A 19,769-nucleotide genomic window follows, 5' to 3' on the forward strand; every position below is an offset into this window, starting at 1 on the left:
TTTTTCCCTAAATGGACATTGTATCTCTATTTATGTGCATATTAAAACCCCTTCCCTCCAGGGTGTGGTGGCATCAGCTCACAAGATTACCACTCTGGGCTTTAAGTGTCCTTTTTGTATTGTCACCTGGGAACTTCTCTTTCCATAGTTAGCTCTGTGTTACATTTGTTGTTGTATTTTACCCGGCATTACTGAAAGTTTTACTTAAAAGGGATCCTAATTAGCTCTGTTTACCTTTTTCCAGAGCTGAAAGCTTCAGTTCTAGAGTATCTGTTTGATTTCTCTTAAAAATACATTCCAGTATATTTCTCTGGTGAAAGTCTTTACCCTGTTGTCTATTCTCCCATAATTTCCTTATTTTCTTGAATATATTAAAAGTATTTTATAGCCTTTATTGGTAACTCTGATGCCTACATCACCTGGGGGTTTGCATCCTTTGTCTAATGTTTCTTATTCTCATATTATCCGTTATATAGTCTTGACATGTTGCATGTCTTGAAATCCTTTATTACATGGTAGACATTGCAAATGAAAAATCCATATGTTATTTTCCGTGAGAGGTTTTCTACCTTCCTGTTAGGCAAACAGGGTGAGGGACTGATCATGTCGCTCCAATCAGGCGCTGAGGTGGATCAGGACTGAAGTGCCTTTTTTCTTAAAACAGCTTTGAGGTATACTTGGCAAAGTAATTTTCACACGTATAAAGTGTACAGCTAATACGTTTTGACATAAGTATATCCCCAAGAAACCATGACCACATTCAAGACAGTGAACATACCCATCACCCACAAAGCTTCTCTCCTGCCATTTGTTGTCCCTCCCTCCCTCCCCATCTCTTCCCCTGGAAACCATTGATCTGCTTTCCATCACAACATATTGGTCTGCATTTTCAAGATCCTTGTATGAATGGATTAATGCAGTATCTACTCTATGTTGTCTGACTTCTTTCATTCAGTGTAATTATTTTGAGAGTCATCTGTGTTGCTGTATTAATAGCTTATTTTTCTTATAGCAGAGTATTGTTTAGTGCTGAGTTTTTACTGAAGAGTTTGTTGTGAGCAGTGTTTGGATAGACCATCATTTTTTTCTCCATTTACTTCTTGATGGATGCATGGGTTATTTACAACTTGAGCTATTATAAATAAAATTGCAGTGAATATTTGGTTACAAGTCTTTATATGGACATATGCTTTTCTTTTCTAAAGCACCAGATGAGGAATATCTGGGTTATATGGTAGATAGGTATTTACCTTTTTTAAAGAGACTGTTAAAGACTTTTCCAAAATGGTTGTACTATTGTAAATTCCTTGTGGTGTGTATCAGCTCTGGTTGCTCTACTTCCTTACCAGCACTTTGTAAGGTCGGTCTTTCTAATCGTATTCATTCTTGTATGTATGTGTACTAGTATCTCACTGTGGTTTTTAAAAGCATTTCTCCAATGACTAATGGCATCTTTAATCAGCATTTTTTCATATGCTTATTATCCATCTGGATATCTTTACTGAAGTGTGTTTTCTGGCCTCATTCATTCATTCAGGTGTTTGCATTATTATTGAGTTTTGAGACCTCTTTATTCTGGATCAGATACAAAGAGAGACCTTTATCAGATATATGATCTGCAAATAGCTTCTGTCTATGGCTTGTCTTTTCATTTGCTTAGCAGTGTTTAGAACAGCTTTGAAGAGTCTTCATTTTGATAAAGTTCACTCTATCAGTTTCTTTTTAAAATAGATTATACTTTTGGTGTCATAGCAAAGAAATATTTGCCAAACCCAAGGTCATAAAGCTTAAGCCTATGCTTTTTCTCCTAGCTGTTTTATAGTTTTAGATTTCCTATTAAGATCTATGATCCATTGTGACTTAATTTTTGTATATTTTGTGAGGTGTGGATCAAAGTTCATTTTTTTTTTTTTTGCATATCACTATCTAATTCTTCCAGCACTACTTGTTGAAAAGATCCTTTCTCCACTGCATCCTTTTTGAGAATCAATTGTCTATATAAGTGTTGGTTTAGTTCTGAACATTCTATTCTGCTCCATTATTCTATTTTCCTGTTTTACATCAACACCATACTTTCTGATTACTGTAGTTTTAAAAAAAAAAAAAAAAGGCTGAAAATCAGATAGTGCAAGTCTTCCAACTTTGTTTTTCTTGTTCAAAATTGTTTTGGATATTTGGGATCCTTTGAATTTTTATATGAATTTTAGAATCAGTTTTAAAATTCCTTACATCCTGTTCTGCCAAAATTCCACCCATGTGTTTGGCCATCTCCAAAGCCACATTTTCTGAAGAAGTCTCTCTAGATCCCAGGTGAAAGGAATTTCTGTTTCATCTGTGCTCCAATCACATTTGATAATATTTGATTACATTTATTCATATTTGGCTGGATGTACTTGTGTGATCTTTCCTGCCATATAGTAAATCCCTGAAGATTTGGAATCTTGACTTGGTTCCCTCTGTCTGCTGAGAAAACTAGTTCTATGCTTTGCAGGACTGAGCCCTGCAGTAAGAGGTATCTGCAGCACACATCTAGCTCACTGCTTGCATATCGTCAAGGAATCCTGCAGATTTAGAATTGTTTATTGATTGTTGTCTCCAAGATGGCTCAGCCTTTTTTATTTCTATTGCTACTGCTGCAGTTTCAAAGGAAAATGGGCTAATTATTTTCCAAATATCAAAACATACTGTAATTGAGCTGTGACGCAAATTATGTGCTGCTGTTTCTTAACAACCTGCTTAGTGTTCACAGGTACCTTCACTCATGGAACTTTTGGGAGAATGTCATATCCTCAGAGATAGCAATGCTGTCTTTGGCAACCTGAGCGGTAGTATCTGAACTCACTCCTGCTGTTTTTCCAGTGCCCCCTCTAGCCCTCCTCCAGCCCTCCATGGGGGGCCTGCAGTTCTTCCCTCGAAAATCCTGTTGCTTCTCAGGAAGAATTCCCTATGAAACATATTCATGTCCTTCTTGTGGGGACATTCAGTCCAGAGACCTGACAGCAGGGGAAAATGTTTAGACTGCTTTTGGTAGAACGTAAATTCTTCCATACTTGTTAGAAGCAAATCCAATGAGGAAACTGTGTTGGCATCTAACAAATCAGGATAAATGTCTGATGAGGAAGATCAGCTTCCCCATCCCACTCAGGCGTCATGTTGATGTGACGCTCACCTTGGCTAACATTTTCTCCTGTGAGCAACGTGTAGTTCAAGACGTTATGAATGGCTTTTTGTTTTTCTTCCTTAGTCTTTCCACATTCACTGTGTCTGGTGAGATTATATGAATCCTGCTTATTTTCAGCCCAGCACTAAGCTTTTTAAAAGGATCACGTGTTTAAAAGTCTAGTGGACAATTTGTTAGAAGACTGAAATCCTTAGACTTTGGTCCTAGAGTTGAATCTTGGTTACTGGTGAATGAGAATTCCCATTAAAATTTTAAATTCAGTGATATAAAGTTTTAAAAATAGTTAAATATTAGTCAATTTCATTAAACACTATAGCAGGTTTTTACTTTTAAGCCTGTCTCTGGGGCAATTTTGCAATGATTCCCTCCCTTTATTGATTCCCTCTTTATCAGAATCCTTGAGAGGTCCCTGTCATCATTGTCAGTATCATCATCATCATCACCATCATCATGGAAATGATTCCTCTGGGAGATTCTAGGAAAATAAAGAGCTGGACGGGGTTATGTGCAGGTCAGTGTGTGCATATACAGTAAGAACAGTTGTCAGACATTAGATTCAAGATACCCATTCCATTTAGAGAAGAATGCGGTCATGAAATCCTGATGTGCTGAATGAAGGAAGCGATGGGAACAGGGTAGTCAATGGAAAGGAGGAGGAATTGAGCGAAGCGGGGAGCATAGGTCCTTGGTTAGGTGATCAGCACATTGGTGAGAATGAGGGGAGTGTGATGGCAGAATCATGTCCCTCCCCGGCCACAGGGTAGCCACCTGTGACATGTTACTGTACATGGCAAAATGCATGACAGATATTTTAGGACAAAAATCTTAGAGGATTTCTGTCTTCTAAATTGTCTATCAGTTATCATTTTAAACCCATGATACATTATTAAAGATTAGTGCAGGGGGACAAATAAAAAGGATTCATAAAATCTCACCAGACATACTGAATGTAGAAAGGCTAAGGAAGAAAAACAAAAAGTCATTCATATGTGCCTTGAACCATAAAATGCTCATGAGAGGAAATGTTACACAAGGTGAGTGTCACAGCCACATTCATAATGCCTGAATGGGATGGGACAAGGGGATCCTGAGATGAGACAATAGGGTGAGTAGCCTGGATTGTCCAGGTGGGCCGAATGTAATCACAGGGGTCCTTGAAATGGAGGACATTTCCCAGCTGAGTTTAAAATCAGAGGGAGGTGTAGCCATAGAGCAAAGTTCACAAAGGCTGCTGACCATGAAAATGGAGGAAGTCGTGGGGCACAAGCTAAGGAAGGTGGGTGACCTCTGGAAACTGGAAAAAAACAACAACAACAAGGAAACATTCTCTTCTAGACCCTCTAGAAGGAAAGAACCCTGCTGCTACCTTGAATTTAGCCCAATGAGAACTGTGTTGGATCTCTGACCTCCACAGCCATAAGCTGATAAATCTGTGCTGGTTTAAGCTCTTAAGCTTATGGAAATTTCTTACATTGGTAAGAGGAAAATAACATAGTGAGCCGTAGTGTAACGGATTAAAGATATAGGATGGGGTGTGGAGAGGATTCTGACATTTACAACTAAAAAACAACCAGGTGAAGTGGGAAGGTGTTTTAAGGAAGACCTACCTGGCAGGGCTATTAAGCAGACTGGAGCGAGGGGAGCATTGGAGTTAGAGGAATCAATTAAATCTCTACCAGAAAAATAAGGAATAAAATGTAACAGGGCTTCAGTGATAGTGGATGTAGGAATGGAAATGGGCAGAGAGACATAAATATTACTTTGAAATTAGCTACAGGTTTGATGACTGCATGTTGGGGAGACTTAGCCGATGTGTGGACTGAATGTTTGCATCCCCTCAAAATCCATATGTCGAAACCCCATCTCCCAGGGTGATGGTATTGGGAGGTGGGGCCTTTGGGAGGTGATTAGTAGGATAAAATGAGGTCATGAGAGTAGAGCCCTCATGAATGGGATTAGTGTTCTTATACAAGCCCCCAGAGTGCTTGCTTCTCTCTGCTCTCTGGGATATGAAGATATTGGGAAGACAGCCATCTTCGAGCTGGCAATCCTCTCAAGGATACATTGACCTTGAAAGTCTCAGCCTCCAAACCATAAGGAATATGCTGGTTGTTTAAGCCACCCGACCCACGGTAATTTGTTACAGCATCCCAGACTGACGAAGACAGTGGAGAATGCCTCTGAGTTTGGCACTGATTGCCTGGAGAATGCTGAAACCCAGGGAAGTGGGCAGCACAGACGTTTACTCATTTAATCCTGCCAACACAGTAGGAGATAGAGTCTACATATTCCTCGCTACTTAAAAGGTAAGGAAAAAGAGGCACAAATAATAACAACGACAACAAAAACAACAATAATTTGTCCAAGATTCACACAGAACCCCCTGGAGGCAGAGTGAGAATTTATACTCAGGCAGGCTGGCCCCAGAGACCCTGCTCATAACTAATAAGTCAGATCACCTTGCTTATGTGGATCAGTTTTTTTCAACTGTGATATGAGGGTACTGTGTCCAGTAACTTATAATTTCAAAATACTTCACTGTAACGGAATCATTAGTCACAGGTCTTACAAACCACAGAAACCTACACATACAAAAATAACTCGTTAGGGCAAGATAACCAATAACGTTTTTAAATATTATACCTGCTGGGCCTTTGCAATAAAATGTCTTTTTATAATTCTGTCTGGCTACAGAATAACTTCATAATCCTGCATGTTGCTGGTGGCTCCCATGTTGGACAGCACGGGCCTAGAGATTTTAAATTACTTGCCCAGACTCGCCCAGGAAGCTCGTGGTGGGATCCGAGCTATAGTTTGGGACTTTTCCTTCCTATCCAACAAGTCCCTCATGGAAGTTTAGAAGCTTCTCCTTTGGTGCCCAGCTGTCTATCCATACTTATAACATCTTGTCAGGTGTTCCAGCCTGCTCCTGAACATCAGCCAGAACCCACTTCTGCTCTATTTTGTCCAGGTAATACCTTCTAGCAACTTCCATTACCTTCTTGGCATCAGTTCTTACCTGGAAGGGTAGTGGCTAGAGGTGGAAATGTGTCCACATGACAGGTTTTTCATAAACATAGCAGGAGTGGTCAAGAGAATAAAACGTCAGGAAGATGAGTAGAAGCAGGTCATTTAATATACCAAATGGGTACTTTCAATGTCTGTGTTTCCGAGTCCAGACTTGTTCTGCTCGTGCATTACAGGCCAATAAATCAGGAGACCAGGTTTTGGGGGCAAGAAATAGCGACTTTAATTTGGAAAGCCAGCTGAGAAATGGTAGAATAATGTCCTGGGGAACCATCACCCCAAGTCAGATTTCAGGCTCTTCTTATATTAAAAATGGGAAGTGGGAATGCTTGGTTGTTGCAAACTTGGTGTATGAATTCTTTGTTGTTAGAATCCTTTGTTCTTGCAGCTCTTCACCTGGGTCACATCCGTGTAACCCTCCAACAAACAAATGTTGTTTTCTATTCTGTAACTTGTTATCTTTATGTGAATAGAAAAGTGTTAATATCCTTCAAAGTCAGAGCCTTGAGAATAGGGTCTCCTGTATATTTCAGGCTCTAGGCAACATTGTTTTACAAAAGGTGCAGAACCAACAAGACTAAGCCTAGGAAACAGGGCACAGGGTTAAAGTCAAAGGAACAGATCTAATATGGAGTCAGATTTTTTCTTTCCTATTTCAGTAGTGCCATGGAGAAGGCAGTTTGGGCAGCTTTTTGTAGGGTCCTGGAGGCTTTCTCTCTCAGCCTCTGTGTGCCTCTGTTGAAAACCCTTCATAGCTATCTGGCCTGCTGGAAAACCACTCCGCCTGTTTTGCCCTGAAGATGTGTTCTGTTTATAACTGATCTCTACTTCTTGGAAAACAACTCAATAAAAACTCAGTTGGTTTTCCACCAGCCATGGGCAGGGGTGAGGAATAGCACTTTATTATTTTATGAAAAAAAATAAAAGAAGTCTTAAAACAGCACTGGGCACATAGGAGAGAGTCAATAAATGCTTCCTGGCTGAAATCAAAAGTGATGGCTCAGTGATTCCATGGCTGCTGTATTTGCTGAGCTTGCTACTCCTTTGCTCCATTACACATTTTTTTTAACTGAAAAAGAAATACATGCATGTGGTTAAAAAATTTCAAACAGAGCACAAAAATACACAAGTGAAAGAAGTTTTCCCTCATCCCCTCTTCTTTCAGCCCTCCCTGGAGATGCCACTGTTTACAATCCTTTGTGTGTTTTCCAGATATGCTATGCACATTCCGACCTATGTATGTAAATTCCTTTAAAGTATTACTTATTTTTAACTTAAAGGGATTTAAATCATCAAGTGTCTTCTGCCCTGGTAATAGAAAAGAACAAATCTGACTCCATATTAGATCTGTTCTTTGACATAACCCTGTGCTCTGTCTCCTAGGCTTCATCTTGCTTGTAAAACAATGTTGCCTAGAGCCTAAAATATACAGGAGAGCCTATTTTGAATGCTCTGACCTTTAAGGATATTTAACACTTTTCCATTCATATAAAGATAACAAGTTACATAATAGAAAATAACGTTTGTTTTGTTGGAGGTTTACAGGGATCTGACCCAGGCAGATAGCTGCAAGAACAAAGGATTCTAACAACAAAGAATTACTACATCAAGAAGATTGCAAAAACCAAGCTCGTAGGAAAGGAGCCTGAATTCTGACTTGGGGAGATGGTTTTCCAGGACATTAGTTTGCCATCTAGGTCTACAGAAAGTTGCTATTCCATGCCCCAACACCTGGTCTCCCAACTTACTGGCCTGTCCTGCATTAAGGAGAATGAATTTGGACTCAGTAACACTCCTATCTTCCTAGCAAGCTGGGCACTGGAATTGAGGGCAGCTATCCCACACCCAGGGACATACTGTGTGCCCTTGATGTTTCCCCGAGGGTGGGGAGTGGTTTACCCAGGAAGGATGGGGACTATGCACCAAAACTCAGGCAGTATGCTCCTTTTGGGATCTGACCTTGTACCTCCCGCTCCCCGCCAGCACAACACCTGGGACAGTGGAGGTAAGGCAGAGATCTTGCCTGCCTGTGTCCCAGCGTGTAAAAGGGGAATATGTACTCTTTCCAAGGTAGTTCTGAGCGACAACACCTGCGGGTGCTTGGTTCCCAGAGCAAAAGGAAACCCAGCTCCGCTTGGGGGCAACGGGTGTGATCCCCGTAGGGGTCCTGCAGAGGCCTTGGGTGGAGGGCTGGGCCAGGGAGGTAAAATATGAGCTGCGGGCCTTGAAGGGTTAGACAAGTGTGCAGAGGCAGGACTGCTGCCTCCTTCAGGATGCCCCCAGAGTTAAAACTATTTCTCTCCATCTCTGCTACTCTCCTCCACCCTCCAGATCCCTGCCTTCTCTCTGCTCCTCCTGTCCATGTCTCTCCCTCCACTTTTCCCCTTCTCCCCTCCTCCTCCCATCTTCTCCGTCCCTCGCTTCCCCACCTTCTCTCGCAGAACCCAGAGAGGATCGCTGGCCCTCCTGCGCATGCGCAGACTGTGCCAGCTGGACCGAGGGTTGGAAGCTGCAACTCCGAGCCGGGGAACGGCCCCAAAGGCTTCTCAGCTCTTTCGCCCGGTAGGACTTTGGCTCCTGCCCTGGCGCCCCGGCCACAGCTGTCCAGGGCCAAGTGTGCAACTGCCGCCTCTCGCCCCAGCCGGGCTCCCCTCAGTCCGCGGCTGGCGTCCCCTTCCCATCTCCCGCCCGCCAGTCCTCTCCCGCCCGCGAGTCCTCTCCTCCCGGGCTGCCTCTCCTCGGGCGCCGGCCCGTCCCCGCCCCTGGGCGGGCTTTGTCCCGGGCGGGCGGGTTCTGCGGACCCGGACGGGGGCGGGCGGCTGGGGCTGGGGCTGGCCTCCGAGCGGGGATACAGCCCGCGTCCCCCCCCCCCCCCCGCTTTCCCTGCCCCGCGACCCCGGGGCTGCCCTCCTCTCCCTTTCCCGCTCCCTGGGGACCAGCTCAGTGGTGTGGGCGCTGCTCCCCGGGCTGAGAGCTTCCGGCTGTGAACCCCAGCTTCTGCTGGTGGAGTCGGGAAAAGGGAGCGTCAGTGCTGAGCGAGCTTCCGTCTCCTCCCTCAGTGTTTCTGCCCCAGGTAAGTACCTTGAACACTTTCACGTGTTTTGATGGCGGTGCTTGATGATGTCACTGTTTTTATAGTGAGAGGGATTACAGTGTTGAAAGCAAGGCTTGGTTCAGTTAAAAATGAGCTGAAGGCATGAGGCTGTGACATCCTCCATCCTTCCCTCTCCCAGGGTGAAACGTGTGGCCGTCGATCTTAAAAAGATAGTTACAGTCCCTAACTAGCCCAGCCCAGCTAGTGTGTGTTAACAGGAAGAGCACCACCAGAGGCGTTGGAGACTCAGGGACTTTGCAGTCCTAAAGAGCTCCTGGCAAAATTTGGTTTGTTTTGGTTTTTTTGTTCTTCTTAAATTGTGGGGCAGACTAGTAGTATAGAGGGAAAAATAATTGTCAAGAAATATTTTTTCATTTAACATCTTTATTGTGATATTGTTCACACACCATGAAGTCCACCCACTTAAATGCTACAATTCAGCAGCTTTAGCATATTCACAGTGGTGCAACCATTAATATTCCAGAACGTTTTCATCACTTCAGAAAGACCAGTGGAAATGAATGACCTATCCACCCCTTCCCAGTGCTGGTTCTAAAGAAGTTTCTTGGTTGTTCCTGACCATAAATTATCTTGTTACCCATAAAAAATCTGGTAGGAATTCTAAACAGAATTGTATTGAATCTGTCTATCAAAGCAAGAAGATGTCTTTATGGCATAAATTTCTTCTACCCATGAATATATCTCGGACCCTATATTTTCATATTTCCAGAGCCTGGCCCATGGGAAGTCCTCTTTAATTGTTGGGTTTGTGAATGATGAGATTCTATACATCATTAGTTGCAACTGAAGCCTTTCACAGAAGAGAAAAGTAAACTCACTGAAGCCAAGTGACTCTCTGATGGTCAGAAAGAGTGACAGCCAGTGTTGGAGTGATCCAGTGGACTTGGTGTTTGTAACCAGAATTCTCCAGCACCTTCAGCTAAGGGGATCAGAGTATTCTTTTATTTTTTCTAAATGGCGTTGCTTTTATTTTTACTTATTTTTTAAAATTATTTTTTATTGAAGTGTAGTCAATTTAGAATGTTAGTTTCAGATGTACAGCAGAGATTCAGTTATAAACATATGCATATGTATCTACATATGTTTAGATTGTTTTTAGTACAACTCATTACAAGTAATTGAACATAGTTCCCTGTGCTATATAGTAGGTCCTTGTCATTTATTTTATATTTATTAATGTGTATCTGTTAATCCACCTTTTCCTGCCTGCTAACCACAGTTTGCTTTCTATGTCCATGAGTCTATTTCTAGCAGCACCGTATTTGCTAGTAATATATGCTGGTTGGCTGCTTTCAGTTTCAGTAATTCCACCTTATCTGTGGGCATTTTCCTTCTGGTGGGCCTGTGTGTGGTTTGCACACGTGATATAAGAGTTGTGTATTTGGGAGAACTCCAGGCCTCATGTAGTGCCTGGTACAGAGTGCCCACTGAGCTGATGCTTGAACTGGGAAACAAAACATAGTAAACGTTGGAATTTCCACTATGGTTGAGACTTCCAGGTTTCTATAACCTGTTTAGCCCACCTTAATGTTGGCTGCACCCATACTGGGTAATTTGGTGGAACTTCATGGTATGGTGGTGTAGAGACGGGGCCTTGTATGCTTCTTCTCTTTCCGTTTTCTAAGACTCATTCTCCTGGGCCTTCCAGATCCTCCCCCAGAAGTTCCCAAGGCTGGCTTGGTGCTGCGCTGAGGCAATATTTGTTAATAAGGCCCTTTCCTCATCTCTTCTGAGCCTCCGTTTCCTTCTCTGCACAATGAAGACTTAGACTAGAAAAGTGCTTTTCAGTTTCTTTTAAGCCATGTTTCCTTTGAGAAACCGAATATACAAATCTCTCCTCCCATTCAACATACAGATTTTGACACATCCTCCAAGGAGTGACATAGCTCTTTGTGGAAAATTGAAGTGATTGTGATTCCAGGTGGCACAGAAAAGACTCTTCAGACATTTATTGCAGGGAGAGGGCAGGAAAGGGGCAGTATATCCCACTTTCTAGTGTGAGCACTGGAACAGGGGCTTGGGTTTAAATACAGTGTCCGACGTGGCCTCTCTCTAATGTTTTGTTTTTTTTTGCCTCTCTCTAATCTTGCACAATGTGATAAAACTCTCTCCCTCAGTTTCTTAATGCGTCAAGTTGGGGTGATATTAATTTAAGTCTTTTGTGAAACCTTATACACATAAGACATTTGTTTCTCGGTAGAAACAAAACCTGCGAGAGAATCTGGGATTTCTTTAAAAAAAAAAAAAATCTTGTCCACAGCACTCTGTCTGTGTCTATTTTGAAGTTCCTTGAGGGTGAGTGTTGGGTCTAAAGTCCGTCGTGGGACAGGTGGCCCATGGGTCTGTGTGCCGCAGATTGCCCCCTCCTCCCCAGTCCTCTTCCTCTCAGTCCAGGATGAAGTTCCCTAGTAGATTTACACAGAGATCTTGTGGAAATGGCTTTTCATTTTATTGTTTCACGAAGAAGGGCTGCCATCATGATCTCTGTAGTCAGCTTTTGGTGACCTGAAGGCTATGCAATTACGTTTTTCTATTTAATAAAAAGAAAAAAAATTACAAGTACAAAATTAGACCTACGGTGGTGGCAGGGGCTCTTGAAAGTGGGGACCATTAGCTTTGTTAGTTTCAGGTGCAGGGGCCTCTGGCCATGAGGACACATCATCGTGCTCTGAAGTTGGAGGGACCAGTGGGCTCAGTGGGAAAGTTTACTGAGTGTATCTCATGGGCTGGGCATTGACCTATTTGTACTGTGTGTTCCTTATTTGAGACAGTGAGCTCATTTAACCTCAGTAGCCTCTTTAATAAATTAGACTTTTTATTTTGAGATATAATGTAGATTCCCATGTAGTTGTAAGAGATAATATGGAGAGGGCCTACGGACTTTTTGCCCAAGTTTCTTTAAAGGTTCCATCTTGCAAAGTTGGGATACAATTCAGTAATGACTCACTAACCCTTTGAGGTTTGTGTTATTGCCCTCATTTCTATTCATGATTAAACTGGGGTTAAGAGGAGCACACAGGCCTGCCCAGGTCACCCATGGTTAGTGTAGAGTCGGGTGAAACGTGGGCTTGGGAATTCCAGGCAGTACCATCATGATGCTCTGTGGCAGGGAGCAGCATTCACTTTGCTTGTTTATTCATTCATTCAACAAGCATTTATTGAGTAAACTCTGTGGGTCAGATGCTATCATAGGTTTATCTGATTCTTCAGCAGTATGGAGAATCCGGTAATGTTTCCTTCTTTTTTTTAATCTGAGAAAATTAGCTCTGAGAGGTTATAAACCCCCCAAAGGAAATATAGCTCATAAATGAGGGATAGTAAATTTGTACAGTTCCTTCTTCTTATGCAGGTGTGACCCTAGGCATTTTACATTTGTAAACTTCCATAATCCAGATATATTCTTGTAAGCCAAGGATTTTTTTTTAATTGAAGTATACTCATGTTTACAATGTTGTGTCAATTGCAAGGTGTTTTTTTTTTTTTCTTGAATTTGGAATTCAAAAAATATTTTTTGAGGGGGGTAAATAGGTTTATTTATTTGTTTCATTTTTTTTAAAATGAGGTACTGAGGATTCAACCCAGGACCTCATACATGCTAAGCATGTGCTCTACGACTGAACTGTACCCTCCTCCCCAAAGCAAGTTTTCTTATCAAGTATTCTGCAGCTTAGGAGTTCAAATAAATTGGAGTTGAAATCCAGGTCTTTGATCCTACTGTGTTTCTTTGCATTATATCCTGCTGAGGGGTGTGGAAGCAGTTCCTTTATTCATTCCTTTATTCAGCAGTTTTGAGCACTGACTTTGCATCAGGGCCTGGCTAGGTGCTTGGAAACAGAAAACAAGAAATGACCCTTTTCTGCAGAGGGCGGAGGCCTAGACCAAAAGCTGCGTAATGTGATCTGAGCTGCGGTAGCCATGTGCAGACGCTAAGGACAAACTGTACCCTCGGCTTTGCTTGGGCTTCCCCTGCCTTCTGACTGGTACACACCAGGTCACCGCAACCCAGTGAGGCCCGCAGCCCGCAGCACAGTATGTACCTCGGTCTCCTCTTCCCTCTCGTCAGGGCCTGCAACATGAACATCCCTGAATACGTGCAGTGTGCTGAGGACCACCAGACTCTCCCCGTGGTGGTCCAACCCGTGGGGATCATCTCAGAGCAGAATTTGTTGTGCATCTATAAGCGAATCTCCTTGGTGAGGCTGATCAGCCCGTGCGGCTCGCAGTGGGCACTCTGTATCCACTAAAGTAACCACTATGCACCCGAGAATGGGTGGAGCGACTTCCAGACCCACCACAAGGTCGTGGGCCTTGTCACCATTACCGACTGCCTCTTGGCCAAGACCTTCGAGAAGCTCCACGTGCAGAGGAGCTGTATGGCACCACGCTCTATGACTCTCGGCTCTTTGTCTTTGTGCTGCATGGGGAGGTGGCCGAGGAGCCGCTCACCGACGTGGCCTTCAATTTACGAGGACTGCAGGGTGGTGGAGAAGAGGATCGAGGACTTCACTGAGTCTCTCTTCATCATGCTCAAGTCCAAGTGGCTGGACGGTGCATCCGACAAGTCTGGGGACAAGATCCTCCTGCTCTACATCCTGTTTGAGAATGAGGACTTCGTGGGACTGGACACAGAGAGCAGGAAAGTCTACCTGGATGCCCGGCCACCCTGGCTATGTGAAGGGTTGCTTCCCTACATCCAGAAAGGGATCAGCAAGGAGGAGGGCTGTCTTGTAGCCAAGGCGTGAGGGAGGAGCAACCCACCGGTTTTCAGACGTTTAAAAGTGAATCCGCCTTTGTTTCAGAGAGATTCTTTTAGGGTTATTATGGACACTTACTCCCGCTTTTCAGCCAATTACCCTGGTGTGACCCCTGGAGTTGCTGTCCAATAGAGTAGCCAAAGCCACTGATGCTAGGAGAGCTGGGGAGGAGGCTGCTCTGAGCTGAGATGTGCTCTAGGTCAAATGCACATCAGACGCTGAGACTTGTCTAGTAAAAAGAATGTAAACTATCTTGTTACTTTCTTTATTGATTACATGTCAAAATGATAGTATTTTACATACAGTAGAATAAGTAAGATATGTTCTTAAAATCAGTTTCTAGGGGTTTTTTTTGGGGGGGGCTTACCTCTTTAAATGTGGCAACTGGGAAACTTTCTTTACATGGCTCACATTTCATTCCTGTTGGACAGCCTCTCCTGGGACAGTCTCATTCCTTTGCTTATAGATGTCATGCTGAATCCTGAGATGCAGAATGAGGCGCTGGTTGAGCTGGGGGTGGAGCCAGTGTCTCCTGCTTCCCAGGTCCAGCACCTGCACGGCTCAGGCCCTCTCTCCCTGCCTGACAACCACCATGCCAATTTAGGACAACAGAAACACTGCCAGGGGCTTCCAAATTAGCTCCTTACGCAGGGAAAGGCGTGTCACGGAGTATGGGGCACAGCAGGGAAAGATTCGTCCTCACTTTGTCCCTGTGATTAGGTCAACGGACCCACTTTGCCTTGGAAGTGCAGACGAGCTCTTCTGGGCTGCCTAACCCCCCACCTTCTGCTCTGTTTCCCTGTGTATCTATCGAGATGTCCCTCGGGCAGAAGAGGGTGTGATGCCTTTGCCGAGAGGTGGTCCCCCTTTGCTGGGGAGATTGTGGGAATCTGTGTCCCCCCGGCCTACGGCCTCGGGCCTTGACTCTGGAGAGGGCTCATGGCGGTCCCACAGGTGACGGTCGGAGGACCTGGCACGTGCTGCCGGGCCCGAAGTGGAGGAGGTGTTCTGCGATTCTCTGTGAGTCTAAAATCAGATTCTACTTTCTGGTTGTTGGTAAGTTGGAGGAGAAGATGCCAGAGAATTGATAAAAAGATAGTCCAGACCAGTCCTGTGAGTGACAGGCACAGGGGACGCGAGTCCCACCTGCTTGTGGTGCCTGGCGGGCTCTGGATGAATTTTCACTTCCTCCCCGGACATACCTCTGTGGCTTAAGGAAGGGGCGAGGCATATCGTGGCCATGACCTGTACTTGTCCTCGCAGGGCCCTGTGATCTACACGGCTTTCTCCCCTTCTGCTTCTTGTAGATGAGCTGGCAGATGTAGTGGTCTGGGCAAAGCTGAGGGCACAGATGCCAGCACCGTGCCACTCCCAGGCTGGCTCCATTCCCGTCACCTGTCACCTCCTGCTCAGTCCCCAGGCGTCAGTGAATGTAGGTGCATCGGTGCAACGTAAGCAGGGACCACCTTCTCCCCCTGGACAGAATGGTGGGTGAGCAGTGGAAGCCTGGAGCCCTGCCCCAGCCCCCTGGCCAGTGCCTCCTCTTTTGTCACAGGAGGCACTGGTGATATGTTTGCTCAGCAACTGCTTGGCTCTGAGGCTGCAGACCCACCAGAGAATGCCAGCTTGTTTTTGCCTTTTGAAGTGTGTCCTTGGGATTTGGCGGAGTAGCTGGTTGTGTGCTTAGCCCATAGTGGTTGACACTGTCACCATTGTTTACCCAGAACCTCGTGTACCAGGCATGGCTCTCGGCATCAAAATACAGCAGCGCATTAAACATCCCTCCTGGTGGGTCTGTCTGTTTTGGTACCATAAGGGCTCAGCCAGCATTTGAACGTCAGTGAGATAACGCGGCCAGTGAGCTCGGGTCAAGTACGCTCTCCTCCAGTCACTTTTACTCCATTGTTGCTTTTACTATTCCACAGTCATTACTTTTTTAAACAATGCTTTGGTGCAGGAACAGAGCCTAATTCTCTCCTGTTACTCTTGGTGGGAGTGAGTAAAATTGTCCAGCTTGAAATGCGACCACATTTTGTAGCTCAAAAGCTGTCTACACGCATCTAGGTGAAGTTTAGGTTTGGGGCGCTGACCACGTTGGGGTCCCCCGGCAGCGCCGCTCGCCTCAGGCCCCTGCCTTCCCTGGAACAATAGGTGAGGGTGGGTCTCACCGTCCCCTCGTCCCTGTCCTCACCAAACTCACCTAAACTCTTGTAATTGCTGTCAGTTATTTTTGTTCTCATGTGTTTCTAATTTTCGCTGTTCCTCTTTTCCTTTTTCTATTTCCCTTTCTATCTTGTACCGCCCTGTGAGCATGTTGTTGCGTCTGAAAAGTGGACTGTGCACACCCTGCATTGGAAATAGCCAGATTGTCCTCCGTGCTGTCCCCATCGCTTTAAAAAGCAAAAACCTTAACAGTTGCCTTGATCCATATATTATCCTAGTCATCTTTTTATTTTCTAGTTTTTTGGAATTTTTGCTTTGTTAGCACATCACCCACTGGTGTTTGATACCTGTTAAAATCCTTGCTTTGAGGAACCAGTTTGGTCCTCCTTATGTTTGGTGACAAATGCGCCCTTATTAAATTTGTTTGATTGTTTTGAAGAAGTGAGATGCGAATTGATTTAGGCGGCTGCTGAGGGATATTTTTCATGGAGTATTTAAACTTGGAAAGTCAAAATCTGCAGCATCTTCCTTGATTCTGGCTTTCACACAAACGTGCTTGGCATGAGGTTCCGGGCTGTTGCTGTGTGCTGGCCGGTGGTCACTGGTGAGAAAGTGGCAGGCTCGGAGATGAGCAGCTGCAGGGGATGCTGTTGGAGGAAGCAGTCACCGGTTTTATGTTTTTTGTTTTTTGTTTTTGCATTCACCTTCCCCGTGCCATTTACTTTACTTTGCCTTCATAGAGAGGCAGGAGCGGGTCTAAACTCCATGCCACTCTTATTTTCCCTTTACGAGGCTGGTATTTCTGAGTATCAGAACAACATGGCCTTCTCCTAAGTAGCTGGCTCACTTGGATCTGGTGGACACAGGGACCGCTAAAGGGGACCGTAGCTTCCTCTCTGCTCCAGCCAGTGGGCATTCAGAGCCGGGTCTGTGGTTTGCCTCAGCAGCCATGCAGGCCTCCCTGTACCAGCCTTTACTATTAACCCATGTTGGCAGTAAATAGCTGACCCCGTGTCTGTTGCAGCTGACGTCAACCACTGACGGCCGTGTCGTTAGTTTGCGGTAGTGAGCCTCCAACACCCCAGTCAGCCGTGAAGTGACCTTGCATTCTCACCCACACCCTGGTTCATCTCAACCGGGGAAAGGGTTTGGCCTCCACCGTCATGCTGGCCATGAGACCTTGTTTCTCCTTTCATGCCCTGGTCCAATTGTGGACACTTCATCCTTCACTGACTTGGTCTCGCTTGAGACAGGCCAGACTTTCTGAAAGAGTCCATCACATTCTGGGGGGGAACAGAACAGAAGTAAGAGTAGCAAGTAGGTGTCTAGTCTATCTGGGTTGGCAAATGCAGGCTGGGATCTGTGAAGGCTGGGCTGTGCCTTGGACACAGGCCTTTCCCGTGGCTCTCGATAGCCCAGGGGTCGGAGTGAGAACAGCCTTGCCTGGGTTCCCCCATCCTCATCTGCTCACTGGAAGGTGTGTCTGCTAACTCGGAACTGCCCCAAACCTCGGGCCCTTCAAAGTTCAGACCACAGGAGAAACTTGAGTTCTTTCTCCTGGGCCTCCTTTGTGAGAATCCAGTGCCTTCTGAGGTGACCAGCGGCAGGAGATGCCTCCCCCTCCAGGGAGCTCTCTTCGGAGGACTGTGACGCACTGTACCTTGCTATGAGCTTGTGGGGTTCCATCCGTGGTCCTTGCAGAACCAGACTTGAGACTGGCTTAGCGATAGAAATGACAGGACTGATTCCAGGGCAGGGCCGGGGGGAGGAACAGGGGAAATTGAATGTGACCTCAAACACCTAGGTGGGTTCTGGGTCTGTTACTAAAATCGGGAGCCTGGGAGGTACCTGCCAGGAATCGAACTCTAGAGTAAATGGTGGACATGAGGCATTTTTAAGATTCCATTTGTCATCCAAGTTAGGACTTCAAAGAGGCACTCGGGTCTATGGCCCTGGGGCTCAGGTGAAGGAGCCGGACCACAGATACACGTTGGGAGTCGTCATTCTTAGCTGGTGTTCACAGCCGTGCAGGTGGATGAGCTCATCTCGAGAGGTGCAGACTGAGGTTGAGGCGGGGCAGGGCTGTGCCTGGGTTGGAGGAAAGCCCAGACCGTGCAGCTTTGGTGTGTCAGTCAGTGGCGTTTGGGATTTTCAGAGCAATGGCATTTATCCTTAAGGGTCCTGGGGGTGGGCAGGGCCACCCAGGAAGAAATCTGAAGGGAGGGTTGTGGCCACGCGTGCGTGTCTTGGGATGATGCAGAGGCTGCATGGTCCGGGAGGGGAACCTCCTCGGAAGCTGGAGTCGGAGTGGGGAGTGGGGAGAAGGTAGTCACACTCACCTGTGAGGGAGGGACAGAGGCCTAGGGAGTTTCCACCCTAGCGGACTCTCTTTCCCACGAACAAAAGGCCAGCAGACAGAAGATTTGAGGTGAGAATGGACGGGCGCTGGGAGAGGAGCCAAAGTGGAGAATGGTGGTTGGACATTTCTGGAATAGTCTCCCTGCAAAATAGAGTTAAAAAAACCCAGACTCTTAAGAACATTGATAGTGACGTTGGAGGAGATAGTTCTTTTTCTGGCCTCCTAAAGGTAAGGCATGTATCCGGGGATACACAGAAGAATCGGGCAGTCTGGTCCGGGGGCTTGACCCTTACCAGGGGGAACAATGCAAGTTTAAAGGGGGAGAAGGGCAGCGGAGGGAAACTAGCCAGGCCTCGTGTCAGGTACCAGTCGGCCGCACTACTTGCGTGTTGCATTCACATCCATGTCTCCCACGTGGGCGGTGGCAGCCCCCTTTTGCAGATTGGGAAGCCTTCTCAGAGGGGTTAAGGGATTGGTCCGTTTAGCGGCTAGTCAATGCTGTAGCAGGATTCAAGCAGGGCCTTGTCAGACTTCAAGGGCATGTTCTATCTACTAATTCCAGTACCTCCCTGTTGTACCTGGATTGGTGAATTGGGTCAGTTTTGGAGCCTTTCACAAAAAGTACGATTTAAGTGCCTCAGGACTGTTTCACAAAGCTCAGTGTTCTTTAATGGTTCAGAAGCACCGCAGTGATTTTCTCCCCACAGTGGTAAGGTCTTACTCCTTTGACGCTGACGTGGTTGCAAATGACGTACAGGTGCAAAACCAGACTTAGCAGCTTCTGAAGGGAAACTCTCCAGTTCTCCCTTGATAGGCTTTCTTCCACGGGATGTAACCTGCTGCAGCGTAGATCTGAGCTTTCCGTATGGAGTGAGGGTTTGATATCCAAAGTTAGCAAAGAAGGGTCAGATGGAGAAAATCGACGTTAACAATTTATTTTGGGGTTTCATTAGACAAGATGCACTATCGCTTAATGGCCCATATAACGTATGTAATTGAATACAGAATATTGCACTCCTTACTTTCTAATGAGAGCTGTCTTGCAACGTAAGGTTGTCTGCTTTGGAACTTCAGCTCAGCCACTAGGGCGCCTGTCAGTGTGTTGGTGTGATTGTATTTACACAGTGCATGTAATCTGGGCTTCCTCAGCCCCAAACACTCCAGTGCAGA

The 19,769-nt window shown here is 45.5% G+C and overlaps 1 protein-coding gene across 50 annotated transcripts in view; it reads left to right on the forward strand.

Moving 5' to 3' along the window:
- Positions 1–19,769, forward strand: part of LOC141578987 (uncharacterized) — a 196,294-nt gene that overhangs the window by 16,050 nt on the left and 160,475 nt on the right. For 49 of the 50 annotated variants that reach the window (XM_074373133.1, XM_074373137.1, XM_074373213.1 and 46 more), the window contains 2 exons: positions 5,328–5,487; positions 8,540–9,281. The gene's annotated coding sequence lies outside the window, so the exon portion shown is untranslated. Of the gene's footprint in view, positions 1–5,327; positions 5,488–5,875; positions 6,153–8,539; positions 9,282–19,769 lie in introns of all 50 variants that reach the window. The other variant, XM_074373104.1, reaches the window with a different exon arrangement.

This window comes from Camelus bactrianus, chromosome 1 (genome assembly GCF_048773025.1).
Source record: "Camelus bactrianus isolate YW-2024 breed Bactrian camel chromosome 1, ASM4877302v1, whole genome shotgun sequence".
In the NCBI taxonomy this organism is placed as follows: Eukaryota; Metazoa; Chordata; class Mammalia; order Artiodactyla; family Camelidae; genus Camelus; species Camelus bactrianus.